This window comes from Lutra lutra, chromosome 2 (assembly GCF_902655055.1).
Source record: "Lutra lutra chromosome 2, mLutLut1.2, whole genome shotgun sequence".
Classification (NCBI taxonomy): domain Eukaryota; kingdom Metazoa; phylum Chordata; class Mammalia; order Carnivora; family Mustelidae; genus Lutra; species Lutra lutra.
Window position 1 is genome coordinate 61,285,693 of NC_062279.1, and position 14,312 is coordinate 61,300,004.

The following is a 14,312-nucleotide window of genomic DNA, read 5'->3' on the forward strand; positions in this document are numbered from 1 at the left end:
ATGAAATCTTGCCATTTGCTACAATGTGGATGGAACTAGAGGGTATTATGCTTAGCGAAATAAGTCAATTGGAGAAAGACAACTATCATATGATCTCCCTGATATGAGGAAGTGGAGATGCAATGTGGGGGGGTTGGGGGTAGGAAAAGGAAAAATGAAAGAAGATGGGATTGGGTGGGAGACAAACCATAAAAGACTCAATCTTAAAAAACAGACTGAGGGTTGCTGGGGGGAGAAGGGACAGGAGAGGGTGGTAGGAATATGGACATTGGGGAGGGTATGTGCTATGATGAGTGCTGTGAAATGTGTAAACCTGGCGATTCACAGACCTGTACCCCTGGGGATAAAAATACATTATATGTTTATTTTAAAAAATTAATTAATTAATTTAAAAAAAAATTTCAGCCATGTCTCAGGTATATTGGATTTGGGCTCACCTTATGGCCTCATTTTCGCTTGATACTGCTGTAAAGACCTTACCTCCAAACAAAGTCACATTCTGAGGTACTGAGGTACTGAAGGTTAGAACACCAACATATGAATTTTGTGAGGGAAACACAATACAACCCATAATACCACGTTCCAGAAATGGCATCACACTTCCCAAGGTCTCATTTTTCATTGTCTTAAAGGGGTGCTTCTCAAAGTTTAGTGTGCCTTCGGTCACTTAGGGACTTTGCTGAAGTACAGATTCTGATTCAGTAGGTCCAGGGTGGGGCCTGAGATTCTAGATCTCTACTAAATTCCCAGTTCATGTTAGTGCTGCTGGTACATGGGCCACACTCTGAAGGGCAAGATCGAAAGCCCGGTTTATAGGCTGTTTTAACTACAAAGTCAGAATAGTATTACTGTCCCCAGTGGAAACATGGCTCTGCCTCCAAAAGGGAAAGAAGCGAACGTCCTGTATCTTAATTCCAGGCTTGTGCTTCATTGAGGAGAATGTACACAAGAGCACAGAGTAAATATTTGCGCATGGCAGTCAGTCATCCTCATGATGCAAAGCTGGGGCTGCCCGCTGTTCTTTCAACAGCTGTTGTGTTCAATTTCAGCAATAGCATCATAATCACACAAACAAGTACAATATTTTCACGTACGCTGGAATTCATCCATCTGTTCAAAATCAACTTAAACTGGGCTGCTAAGGCTGGGTGTCTGATAAATAAAATATATGTTAGTTTTAAGCTGTGGAAATTGTGCCAAGAGAGCATGTTGTAATAACAGAAAACTGTGAAAGACTCCTGTAAAGAGAAAACACTTTAAAAAGGAAAATATCACTGTCTATAAATATATTTAAATGAAGATATAGACTTGAAAAAAATAGAAAATCACTTCTGTGTTGTACTGAGTTTTCAGAAATAGAGTTTTATACCTTTATCTTAACACCAAGATACAATCATGTTACTTAGAGTTCTAAACATATCTAAAATGATGTCAAAATACCTCAGAAGCAACTTTTAATGCTGTTCACTAAAGGACAATACTCACTATCTGATTCAAATATTTATGTACTTTTTAGAGCAGGGCTGCCCACTAGAGCTTTCTGTGATGATAGGAAGGTATTAAATCTGCACTGTCTGATACAGTAGCCACTAGCCAGTCACATGGGGCTATCCAGCATTTGAAATGTGTCTGGTGTGCCTGAGGAACTGAATGTTTAATTTTATTAAATTTTAATTAAATGTAAATTTAAGTTACCAATATGAAATAGAGTGTCTTTTTTTTTAAGATTATTTATTTATTTATTTGAAAGACAGGGATCACAAGTAGGCAGAGAGAGAGGAAGGGAAGCAGGCTCCCCACTGAGCAGAGAGCCCGAAGCGGGGCTTGATCCCAAGACCCTGGGATCATGACCCAAGCCGAAGGCAGAGGCTTTAATCCACTGAGCCACCCAGGCGTCCCTAGAGTGTCTTTTTATATTGGTTACTTCAAAAGCCAGAACTAAAGGCAATTCAGACAGTTCAGTTTAAATGTTTTGTTGACATATTTGTTTGATAATCCCATATATATATATATAAGGTGAATTATATAATTCACACTGAAATGTTTCACATTTCCTGTAACTCTGTTCTGTTTTGATCCTGTAGCTTATTCTAAAGAGTATACTATACTATTGCAGTACTAAAGAGCACCGTATACTCTTTGCTCTGAAATTTTTTACATTGGCTTTTGACCTAAACCAATAAAATTTTAACTCTAGGTATAGTTTTACAGTACAGTGAAAATCCATTATGCATGTGTGGAAGCTATGCCACTGTAATGATGGGCATGCCCATCTCTGAGTATAAATAAGTGAAGAAGTAGCGCCATACACACAGAATGTTGGTGGACAGAAGTCATGGTGGCTGCCTCTTGTCATGTGCCAAACTTCCCAAAGTATAGACAGAGGAACCAGGGGCATGAGAGTGCCACTATGTGCTTTTGTTTTTAGTTGTACAAAATTCTCCTGGAAGAGAAGGATTTGGGAGCAATAACCAACAGCACTTAGTGAGAAAATCAAATCCATCAGTTGTCTATAAGATTCAGTTCTGATGATTTTACCACAGGCAACCTGAAGTAACTGTGAGGCAGGAGCAATGAGGTATAGCCAAGAAGAATGTCAGGGGCCCAAGGAAAAAGTGAAGAAAAGATCTTTTCCTAAATGAAAGTAGACACAAAAGGCATAAGACGGTAGCAATTCAGCTAAACCAAATAGAAATAAGTGGGGGTAAAAGTAATAATATCTAACCCTTACATAGTGCACCTATTCTAAGTACCATAAAGAACTATGAAGCTTCAGGTGCCTGGGTGGCTCAGTGGGTTAAAGCCTCTGTCCTCAGCTCAGGTCGTGATCCCAGGGTCCTGGGATGGAGCCCCACATCGGGCTTTCTGCTCCGTGGGCAGCCTGCTTCCTTCTCTCTCTCTGCCTGCCTCTCTGCCTACTTGGGATCTCTGTCTGTCAAATAAATAAATAAAATCTTAAAAAAAATTATGAAGCTTCTGAGAATTTCACTCTACTTAGAAGCTAACAGACTAGCCTGCCACAATTTCATGAATGCGGGCAGAAGATATGACACTCCTGGTTCAGAGACAAAGGATAGTTTATTACCCAAAACAATAGCCATAACCAGCACCTAGTTTTCCGAGCCCCAAGTTTCATAAAGTATCACAGAAAGGGCCAGGTGGGTACTTGCACACGCAGCGGGTTGAGCTGCAGAAAAGGAACTTTGACCATAGGAGCACCAACTCTTTTATAATGGACACTACACAAACCTATCTGATCTTTGAGTTAGAGGGAGAAGCTACTCTGTTTTCCAAGGCTGGTTCAAGGCATCCTTGAAAAGATAGTTCAGAACAAAGGCATTCAGGGCTTCTGCCTTACAAAATGTGCAGAAACACAAAAGACCCATGAAGAATTGTCACCCAGTGGGCACTTCACAAATACTAACTCACTTAACCTTCTCAACAACCATACAAAGCAGGTATCCTTATGCCGTTTCACAAATGAGGACATGGAGGGACACAGCATTCCTGTAGCTATTAAATGGTGCAGTGAGAATTTGAACCCAACAATTGGACTCCGGAGTTGCATTGTCCAACAGGAATAGGACATGAGCCCTGCGTGTTACTTAACACTTTCTAGTAGCCATGATAAAAAAGTAAAATAAGAAACAGGTGAAACTATTTTTAATAACATATTTTGTATAACTCCATGTACCCAGAATATGATTTCAACATGTAACCGATACATAAATTATTAAGGAAATATTTTGTATTCTTTTTTATACTTAGTCTTTGAAAACCCATGTGTATTCTACACTTTTGGGTACATTTTAATTCAGATATGAAATTTTTATCAAAACGACTTGACAGTTGAAAAAGATTCACATACCTAAGTTATTCCAAGCACACTTAAACGCTGCCAAACTGAATCAAGTCTCAGTTTTTAATGGCAACCTAGTCAGGATTAAGCACATTAGACATTCATTTCTTCAGTCACAGTAGCCGCATTTCAAGGGCTCATCAGCCAGGCATGGTTATTGAACAATTCGGTGGCTCCCACATTGATCAGAATAACTTCAGAGCCTGTAGATATAATCTCCGTGCTCTCCTGCGTCACAAAGAAAGTGCATTAAAAATGTACAGAATTTTAACTTAATTCTCTGTTCTTCTATTTTAATTATTTAACAAGAGTCGCAGTTGTTTATTTCATTATGCAGGCCCTGCGGGGCTGCTGAGAGAAGCAAAGAGAGGGGAGCCCACGTGGCGGATCAGAACCCAGGCTCACGGTCAGACAGACTCAGCCTGACCCAGCACTTCTCGACACTTCTCAGCTGTGTGACTATGAACGTACTTCCTGACCCCCTGAAGCCCAATTTGTCTTTAAGGTAGGGCAATAATAGCACCTGTGAGGATTAAATGACTCCATTCACATGAAGGGTCTGGCCCAGTGCTTGCCACATAGCTCATGTTAAATAAATGTCAGCCATTATTTGGTAACTAGAGAAAATTAACATGCGACCAACAATGTTTAATAGTACCTCATTTTAAGATACCCATTTGCTTCCTGGAGAGAGGCCTTGCTCCCTCTGCCTTGTGGCCCAATGTGACCCTCTAGTGCCAAAAACCTTGAACAGCAGGCATCACATACCAAACCTCCAGAACACCAAACCTCAGAAAGGATGTGCTCATTTCTTCAACTTCAGATGGTGTGTGAAGTGGAACCCAAGAGTCTACAATTCTAAGCAGACTTGGATTCCAACGTTGCTGCCCCATAGACTCCTCTTTGAGTAGCAACATTTCAGGAAATTCTGTTTAACATTCCAACTCTTTCAAAAGTAACCTCCGGGGGCACCTGGGTGGCTCAGTCATTAAGCATCTGCCTTCGGCTCAGGTCATGATCCCAGGGTCCTGGCATCGAGCCCTGCATCGGGCTCCCTGCTCTGCCAGTAGCCTGCTTCTCCCTCTCCCACTTCCCCTGCTTCTGTTCCCTCTCTCGCTATGTCTCTCTCTGTCAAATAAATAAATAAAATCTTTTAAAGAAAGTAACGTCCAAGTTGTTAGACTAAAAAAAACTACTGGATTAAAATATAAATGTTGCCTTCATTCTCTTGTAGATATGTGCAAATGAATACTGAAGCTGAAATACATGTGAATTTTAAGGATGGCTAAGAGAGCACTTCCAGGGAGAGTGTCTCAGCAAGAGAATATGGGGGTGGGTGGGCCCCTATGGCAATTCTTCTTGAATTCTTTTGACTTCAGAATATAATTCAGGATCATGTGCTATTCTAACTGGAAATCTATGAATTAACGATGACTGTATAGATTACTCTGTGTTCTTAGTTTGAGGCCCAGGGTAATTTAGAATAAATTATGACATGGTGGTGTGATTGTGGGACCAGCAGTGGACATTAGGTCAGACATCCCTGATCAGTGGTCTTTCTGATGTCATATTCAAGAGATACTGGAAGGTTAACATTTGGAAGACATTGTGACCTTATACTTATTTCATATCTGATAAAAAGATAAAATGATAATTGCTACATTTCTGCAACCATGGAACAAGGTAACATTGTGAAAATGCTTCAAAAATAGTGTTCCACCCATAAAAATACAATTCATTTGAAGTCTGACAGACAAAACTGTCCCAGTATCTCTTTGGCATAATAGACAATACTGTTTTGTTTTTCTTTCTGGTAAGGAGAAAAGAGGGAGGGGGACTGGAGTTTACTTAAATTTGTCTATCTATTTTACAAAAAAGTTATTAAGATTACAATGACTTAATTACTATAAATTTCTAGGTATTTGTATTGCCTCCACAATGTGACTGCCAAATTCATGATAATATTTATTCTTGCGTTGTTTTCAAACATTTATTTCTGATGATGAGTTTAATACACTACAATGCAGTCATACTTTGTTGGTAAGTTTGCTCATTATCTAGCCAGACTATGTTACCAACTTTGGTAAAAACAAAGTCCACAGGATTTTTCAAAGGCATGCGGAGTATCAAACATGGCAATTACGTGGGGGGTCTCTAGCATTTATCTCACAAAGTGCTGTGATATCATTCTGGACATGAACTTACATTTTTTACCTACTTTCAACCCCCACTCCCACCACAGGCATATGTGCAGACTAGCCTCTATACTTCCTTGTTTCATTGTAAGAAATGATTTGATCTGTTTCTGTTGGCTTCTTAGAAGCTTATTTTAAAGTATTTTGCTTCCACTTGTTTTGACTTAGGATCTCATATTAATGTGCTTCCCCTAATTGATCCCCTCTACAATACTAGATAACAACAACAACAACAACAACAAAATCAATGTATTATACTTACTACAATGTAAAAGGAGAAAAGGAAGTTTGATCACCAAAGTTTTAGAAAAACAAAAACAATATAACCCAGCCCCACATTTCTATGAGAGAAAATCAAAGAAGAAGGGTAGGAGAGAGGAAGGGACAGAAGAGAGAGAAAAAGAAAGGAAGGAGAGAGAGAGAGAGGAAGAAATTTGGAAGTTTCTTTGGTATACATTCTCTCTGATATGATACAACCTGAGATTCGGGCCAGGAAATGATGATTTCATCACAGGATGGTGTTAAGAACATTACAACCAGGCACCAATGGATAATTACCAAAGACTAGTCCAGGACCTGTTGGGAAGGCAAAGGTGAAAAGGCAAGTTTCTCTTCCTCAAAATGCTGAGAATGTGGGAGGAGAGACAATATCCAGACATAAAAGACAACATTATTTGTGTCTCAAAGTACTTACCTGGCAAAGAAATTTTTTGGCTTAAATCCAACCCACTTTGGTTATTTACCTAAGGCCTGTGTTTGGGACCTGGGTCAAGAGAGAAGGGTAAGATCTTGTGCCACAATTAAAATTCCAGATGAGATTTTTCACTTAGTCCATTAAATGAACCCATCATCATTTGTCACCCTGGGCATTGTTAAGGTTCCCTGCTATTCCCATTCCCATATCCAGACTGACCAGACTCCTGGGCCCGCCAAAACAATCTTGCCACCATTACCGTAAGTGTCATAAGCTCCTGCTTCCAGCCTCTTTGATCGGCTGTCTCTTTAAGTCCAGCTAGAGAAGGATACTCTTCCTTTCATTATTGTGTTTATGAGCGACCTGACTAGAAGCAGAGACAGCCACAACAATATACATACCCAGACTCAGAAAAGTTTATTTGCAGGCAGGTAACCTGGGCCAATAATACCATGGAATTGTCATATTGCTCCAAACATAATGTATTTAGTTAATGTTCTATGAAGTCAAATTTCCTAACAAAAAGATATGACCTGAATGCTCTATAGAAGGGAAACCAGATTATAGAACTTCTTGACATTAGAACTTCATACCGCCAGTCTTACTTCATTATCTAATTTGCTTCTTACCTCATCAGGGAAGGAAAACAGCAATGCTAATATTTACAAGGAATCCTCACCTGAAAATCACCATGTGAAGATACATCATTACTCTTCCTTTGGGAGACAAAGTGCATTTCGTACACGAAGAAAGCAGCCTATGAGATCCGCACCTGCCCCCCACCCCCACCGTCCCCGGCCAAATCTACTGGGAACACTTTGGTTGGACCTATTCAACCTCAATTCTACTTGTCTCCAAATTCTTTTCCAAGCAATTTAACAAAATACTTGCAGCATATATAGTGAGAGTTGAGTTGATTAAGGGGAAAAACTTCAAGGGAGCCCAAAAGGTTCAGCAAATAGTTCCTTACCCAGATATAAAACATTATATGGAAAGCCAGCCAATCGACAGCCAAATGTCTTACTAGCTGGCTGGGTAAAATGTAATCCAATGATCAGTCAATGAAGTATCCGTAGCAGAGAATCGCCTTGACATACCCACTGCACTGCCTCGGAAGACTTGGAGTGCTACCGGAAAGACTAGATAGGGTGGAAGGCTAAAGGGAAAGAAGGTACTTGATAGCAGAGCCTGCATCTAGCAGAGGGGCTAGGTCTTGGGCTTCTGAGACAGGAAGCCCAAGGAACCCAGGGGAGCCTCAGAATGTCTGTGTCTTCCAAATGGGAACTAAACTGCATTGGAGAAATGTCGACTTAAGAGGAAGAAGGGATAGTAGGGGCTTCTTACTGCTGCTGTGTAGTTATTGCTGTGTCCTTTAGAAATTGGGTGGGTCGAGAGGAAAGACATTGCACAAATAATGTGTTTTGTTTCATGAAAAAAAATTGAGTTAAAACATCAGTTTATCCTGACATTTGGGCATTCATTCAAAATTCAGCTCAACAACAATTGCAGCAAAGCCCACTTTGGGCATCTTACAGACAAGGATCCGGGCCTCGAAGATGCACATTCTAAGGAGGGAGACATAATAGAGAAATTAACAATAAGCAGTACAATTACATACTGTAACAAATGGTGTTATGGAAGATCATATTTTCCAAGGTTGCATGCAACAAGATCTCCCGTCCCACATGCTTTCCTAGAGTCATCTCTCCATCAAGACATGGAGACTTATTTTCCCGTCCTTGAACCTGGGCCAATAAAAAGTAGAAATGAGGCTGTAAGACTTTCAATATCACTACTAAAAGGTCATACAACTTCCACTTTGCTCACAGGAACACTTGCCTTTTGAAGCCTCAACCACTATGTAAGCAATTGGATTCCCCTGTGGCCACCATGCTATGAAGACGCTAAAACTAGCCTTCCTAGAGAGACCATGAGATTACATGAAGGGGAGTGATGACCTGCCAGGCCCACTGCTCTGGCCCCACACTGTTCCAGTTCCAGTTGCTTCCTTACTACTACTGGATGAGAGACCCTGAGCAGAAGCTACCCAGCCAAGCCTTTCCTTGATACCTGTCCCAAAGAAACTTAGAGATATAATAATAGAATGGTTGCTTTTGCAACCATTTGCAAGCCACTAAGTTTTGGAGTGATTTGTTGCACAGTTAATTGTAAACGGTTAAAAAGGAAATGAACAGGGTGATGGCAGAGAGTAATGGGGAGAGCTCCTTGATATAGTGAGGCAACAGAAATCCCATCTCTTTTTTTTTTTTTTAAAGATTTTATTTATTTATTTGACAGAGAGAAATCACAAGTAAGCAGAGAGGCAGGCAGAGAGAAAGGAGGAAGCAGGCTCCCTGCTGAGCAGAAAGCCCGATGTGGGGCTCGAACCCAGGACCTGGGATCATGACCTGAGCCGAAGGCAGCGGCTTAACCCACTGAGCCACCCAGGCGCCCCAAGAAATCCCATCTCAACAGAAGGTTGTGAAGAGTCTGGAAAAGGACACCCCAGACAGAAGCAAAACCCAAGACCTTGAAAGAGGAAAGGACTTGTCATAGTCATGGGTATCAGCCTGGCTGAAGTACTGGAAGTGAAGGGAAGAATGAGGTTGGATGTAGTTAGAGACAATTAGGATAGGTCTTGTAGGTACTTGATAAAGAGGATGGGTTAAAAAATTAAAAAAAAAAAAAAAAAAAAAAAGAGGATGGGTTTTAAGTGCACTGGAAAGCCTGTGAGTGGTTTAAAGACACTAATTAACACCAGTCCAAACCATTAGTCCAGATACCTTAGTTCCAAGGCTGTCCCTCCAGGCCAGAACTCCCTTGGTATATGATCATTAATCCAAAGACTGGGTCTCAGTATCCTTTGGAAACTGAAACTGAGTGGCTTCAATAGACAGCACATCCACATTCTCAATCACCAGTGACTTCTAATATTGCTGGGGCACATGTCTTTTTTATCTCAGAGACTGACACCCTAAATTCTCTTCCAGGGTTTCCTAGCGACCAAGATGTCTGATCTCAAACTCTCTCAAACTTGCACCCTAGTTTTTAATCTTCACACTCATTTCCCAGACAAGGAGCTTCCTTGACTCTACTACTGAGTACAGACTTGTTGCATGAATGACTCGCTAGAACAATGCAAAACCATGAAAGACACTCCAAATGTTCGATTTAGTAGTCAGATTGGCACAGTTAATGAAGGGCAGCCTGCGAACCCCGTTCTTAACCTTCAAAATCCTGTTCTTAACTTATCTTGATGGTTTCTTCTGGATGAAGTCCTCGATGCTAAGGGCCTTCAATAAACCTGCCTTGATTTCTGTGGTCTGCGGAGTCTGTTTTTTAAACAGCATTAGGAATTTAGAGAGAGTCCCAGACGTTTGAGTTCTGTGAGCAAAGAAGGGAGGTGGAGGGGAGTGGGATGAGTTGAGCAGGGTGGACCGGGTGGTCGACTGGTTCTTATCATAACTGTTTAGTTTCATGTACATTTTTCTCTGGATTGCTCAGGTCCAGGGCGTGTTATTTGATGTTGAACACCTGCCTTCACACAGGGAGAGCTGCGGTTAGCCCTGCCAAGAGCAGCATCAACATCACTGCTCCCTAGAATTGTATAATGGGGCTAAAACATGGACACCCCTGAGCTCCCGTCTACTTCATGGGATTCTGGCTCCAGAGGAATCACCTCATTCCTGGTTCAGAAGGATTAGAGCCTCAACTCCTGCTTTTAGTGCCTCCGGTAAACGCAAGCTTGTCACTGCACTTAGGCCATTTGATTTTGTTCATTAGCTGTTTTTATAGATCTCCATTCACTCTTTGATGAGACATGAGTGAGAGACGAGAAAGACCTAGACTTTACTGAGCTAAGCTCATTCTCAGGGAGTCATAGTCGATCAGAGCTGTATTCAAATTGCAAGTTACAGGACTCAGAGAGCTTTCCATTCTGAGAATCCAGAACAACTCACAGGACACGAGATAATAACAAATGTACAGGGGTCTCGAGAGTGGCACCTCTCACATTTTCACGTCCATACTAATTGTTTGGCAATCTTATAAAATGCAGAGTCAGATACAATAGATAGGTCTGGAGTGGGACCTGAAACTCTGCATTTCTAACAACTTCCATATGAGGCCAGTGCTCTTGTCCAGGACCACACCTGGGGTAGGAAAAGTCTAGACTCCAGATTCTAGTTTAGACTCCAGATTCTACAGTCCATTCCCTCAGGAAAGTGGCTCCCAAAGCACGGCCCCCGGACCAGCAGCAGCAGCATCACCTAAACTTAATAAAAATGCAAACTCTCAGTCCTCACCTACTGGATCTGAAATCTCAGCACCAAGGCTCAGCCCTTAGTATGTTAATGGACATGCAGGGGATTCTGATGCACCCAGGGGTGTGAGAACCAAGGCGCCACCCAGATTCCCTCACTCAGGTAGACATAAGAATTAGAGCCCTTATCTCCAAACTTTGATCTAATAATCCATAACTCTAGAAATCAATAAGTTTGATGTACTTAACGCAAATCTAGAGTTTAGGGTTGAAATTCATTTCAAAATGTTTCATCATCATCAGGATGCAACTTCCATATAAAAATCCACAGCATTTTTTGCATTTAAAAAAAATTAATCATTTAAATATCTTCGGTTTCAATAATACGATCTTGGGACAAGTCTAAAATCCCAAAAGCCAGTCTCTTAATGCCCAGGTATGGACACCAAGCCAAGGGGCACTGGAGTTCTTGGAGTCTAGGCACATCTTTGGACATTTCCAGGGGGCCTTGTGGTTTTTCCTGAAGGGAGGTGAATAGACAGCTCAGTGATCTCTCAGGCTGAAAAATGGTGGACATGAGGCATTTGTTCTATTCAAAAGGAGAAGGCCAAATGGAGGACCTCCTAAAATGATCGGCAGGATCAGTAGGCTTGCAAGAATTAGACTGCCCTCCTTGCATAGGTTGGAAAAAACATCTCTGACCTCAGACCTTGAGGCAAAATTTCCAGGGCTGCCAAGACCCTGTTAACTGTCTATCACCTCTAAGAGTGTGAAAGGGCAGGTTACCTCTCAGGTCACCAGAGAAGGTGAAACCTGGAGCCTGTCCAGGCCACATAGCACCACCCGGGACGCCACTGAATCAGGCCTAGAGCTTTCATACCTACTCTGGTTTCAACTTTCACAACTGGGACCACTTTGCAATTTCAGTTTTAAGGGTAATCTTGGGGAGAAATACATAAACCCCTGACTAATGCCTTCTTGACTCTGTGGTAGCGCAAGAGCCTGTAGCAATTGAATAACGCTGACTAATAATATGTCAGACTCCTATAGCCCTTTTCTTCTAAAGATCTCAAAGCACCCTGCCCAGATGACCTCACTACTCGTTGAAACAACCTCTGTGAAATAGATGAGAAATATTATCACCTCCATTCCTCAGATGAGAAAGAAAAGAGCGTCTGTGACTTGCCCAGGCCTTACTCTGAGCTCCTAACTAGGCTCAGGGCTCAGAGCAGGTAGTGAGATTTGGGTCACTGAAGGGGCTCAGGAAGAAAGGGAATTAAAAAAAAAAAAAAAAAAGTAATCCTGAGAGGAAACAACTTTGGTTGTAATGTAAGCAACATTCATCATGAAACCAGCAGAATTACTAGGCGACAGAAAGAGGGTTGGCTTTTGGAAATATTGTTGTTAGTGCTTCAGAATACAGATTTTTCTCTCTTCACGCTCTGTTTTAGTTTTTACACGGGTCAGTGTAGGTTTGGGAGGAGCAGGGCTGAAGGGAGGCTATTGCTTTATCTCTCCACATTGCTCGAATCCATCTTGTGAAGTTCTGCCCAAGAGTCAGTGGCTAAGCTTACACTTAAGATTCTGATCCTTAGTTTCCTGATTGTTCCCTTGACTCTAACTTCTTTTTCCCCAATACCGCTTTTGTAATCCACATTTTATTTATGTAACAATTGCAAAAATTTCCCCAAGGAAATTTTTGAGGATGTTATCAAAAGTACCTCAGATTTCCTGAACTGATAAGTTAATATTTAAAACTTTTTAGAATGGTGTAAGTGTCTTCCTTTTCTTTCTTTCTTTTTTCTTTCTTTCTTTCTTTCTTTCTTTCTTTCTTTCTTTATTTATTTATTTTTCTTTCTCTTTCTCTCCCTCTCTCTCTCCCTCTGTCTCTTTCTCTCTCTTTCTTTCTTTCCTATTTTAAAATGTCAAAGACTTCCTGACATGCTTTGGCCATGGAAATGGAACATATTTTCTCATTACGTTAATTAATGGCTCTGCTTGGGTGGCATAATTTGGTGTAAGTTTCCTTTTAGAATTCTGTCATAACTAAAAGGATCTTATTTTTGTTATGTTTTGTGGTGTCTTTAAATTTTTATGACTTCTACTTTGTTTAGTCTCTGTGTAATCCTTCTTTTGAAAACTAATGTCCTAGAAAATTTACAGTTTTCTCTCAAAACTGGCATTTTTTACAGTTTATGGTGATTCCTATTCTTGGGTTCTCACTAGAACTTCATTTAAGTCCTTAAGGTGTAATTCGCAGCTCAGGGAATTTATGATTACATCGTCAAAGTAAACTCCCCAAGTGCAATATATTAAATTTGACAAGATGCTGTTCATTAATCTTTGAAATATAGCCAGGTGTGATGTAGCAAAGTGAGCGTTCCAACTAAGAACAGCTGAAGAACTCCAAACTGCCCCCCACTGGGGAGGATTCCTTCCTTCTCACTGCCAAGGCAGTATGGGTGGGGAGGGAGAGAGCCAAATGCCCTTCCTTTGCCAACCGTGGTGTTCCCTGTCTCTGCTGTTGTTCCTACAGGCCTGCAGCTTCTCACCATCCCACGAATTCCTTCATTCATTCATTCATTCAACAAATGAATCTTCTGGCGACAGATGGACCTGGAAAGACAGTAGTGACCCAAAGAGAACCAATCCCTTGCTCCATGGGGCTTATAGGTTTAGGGTCTAGGTACACTAGCTATACACAAAGACCTCAAGACTCCTTTACTCGATACCACCAAACCCATGTGGAACACACTGCTCTGCCTGAATGTGCAGCAATGCTCCTCTGCTGACACACAGCTTTGATGTTCAATGACTCCCACAACCTGTGAGTGAGATTACAGCATGGCCTGATGAGTGAGTGCCCCGAAGAGTTTTGTAAGCGGCGATGTCAAGGAGGACCAGCCAACGCCATGTCGGGGTCAATCGGTACTTGGTCAGAAAAGCAGAGGCTAGCTAAGCACCCTGCAACACTACTTCTAGAACAATATGGAGGGGAACTCTAGAAAAAAGGCAATGCCTCTTAAAGGAATTTGTGGGCCCTTCTGCTTGCCCATAGAAAACATAGCCGGCTAATTGCAGCATGGTATTCTAGATTAGATTCTGAAACAGAAAAAGGACATGAGTGGAAAAACAGGTAAAATCCGTACAAAGTCCAGAGTTCAGTTAATAGCAACATACCAATATTGATTTCTTAGTTTTGTCTAACGTGCATCGCAGTGTAGATATTAACACTGGGGAAATGGGGTGATAGATGTTTAGGGACTCTTCATACTGTCTTGGCAACTTTTCCACAATTCTAAA

General features: G+C 41.3%; 1 long non-coding RNA gene across 1 annotated transcript; it reads right to left on the reverse strand.

Annotated features, from left to right (window-relative positions):
* Window positions 1-505: 505 nt before the first annotated feature.
* Window positions 506-9,085, reverse strand: LOC125092999 (uncharacterized). The gene is made up of 4 exons (XR_007125127.1): window positions 6,749-9,085; window positions 6,532-6,630; window positions 3,869-4,087; window positions 506-1,152 (listed from the first exon to the last, which is right to left on the reverse strand). It is a non-coding gene; the product is annotated as an uncharacterized LOC125092999 (long non-coding RNA).
* Between the last annotated feature and the right edge of the window lie 5,227 nt (window positions 9,086-14,312).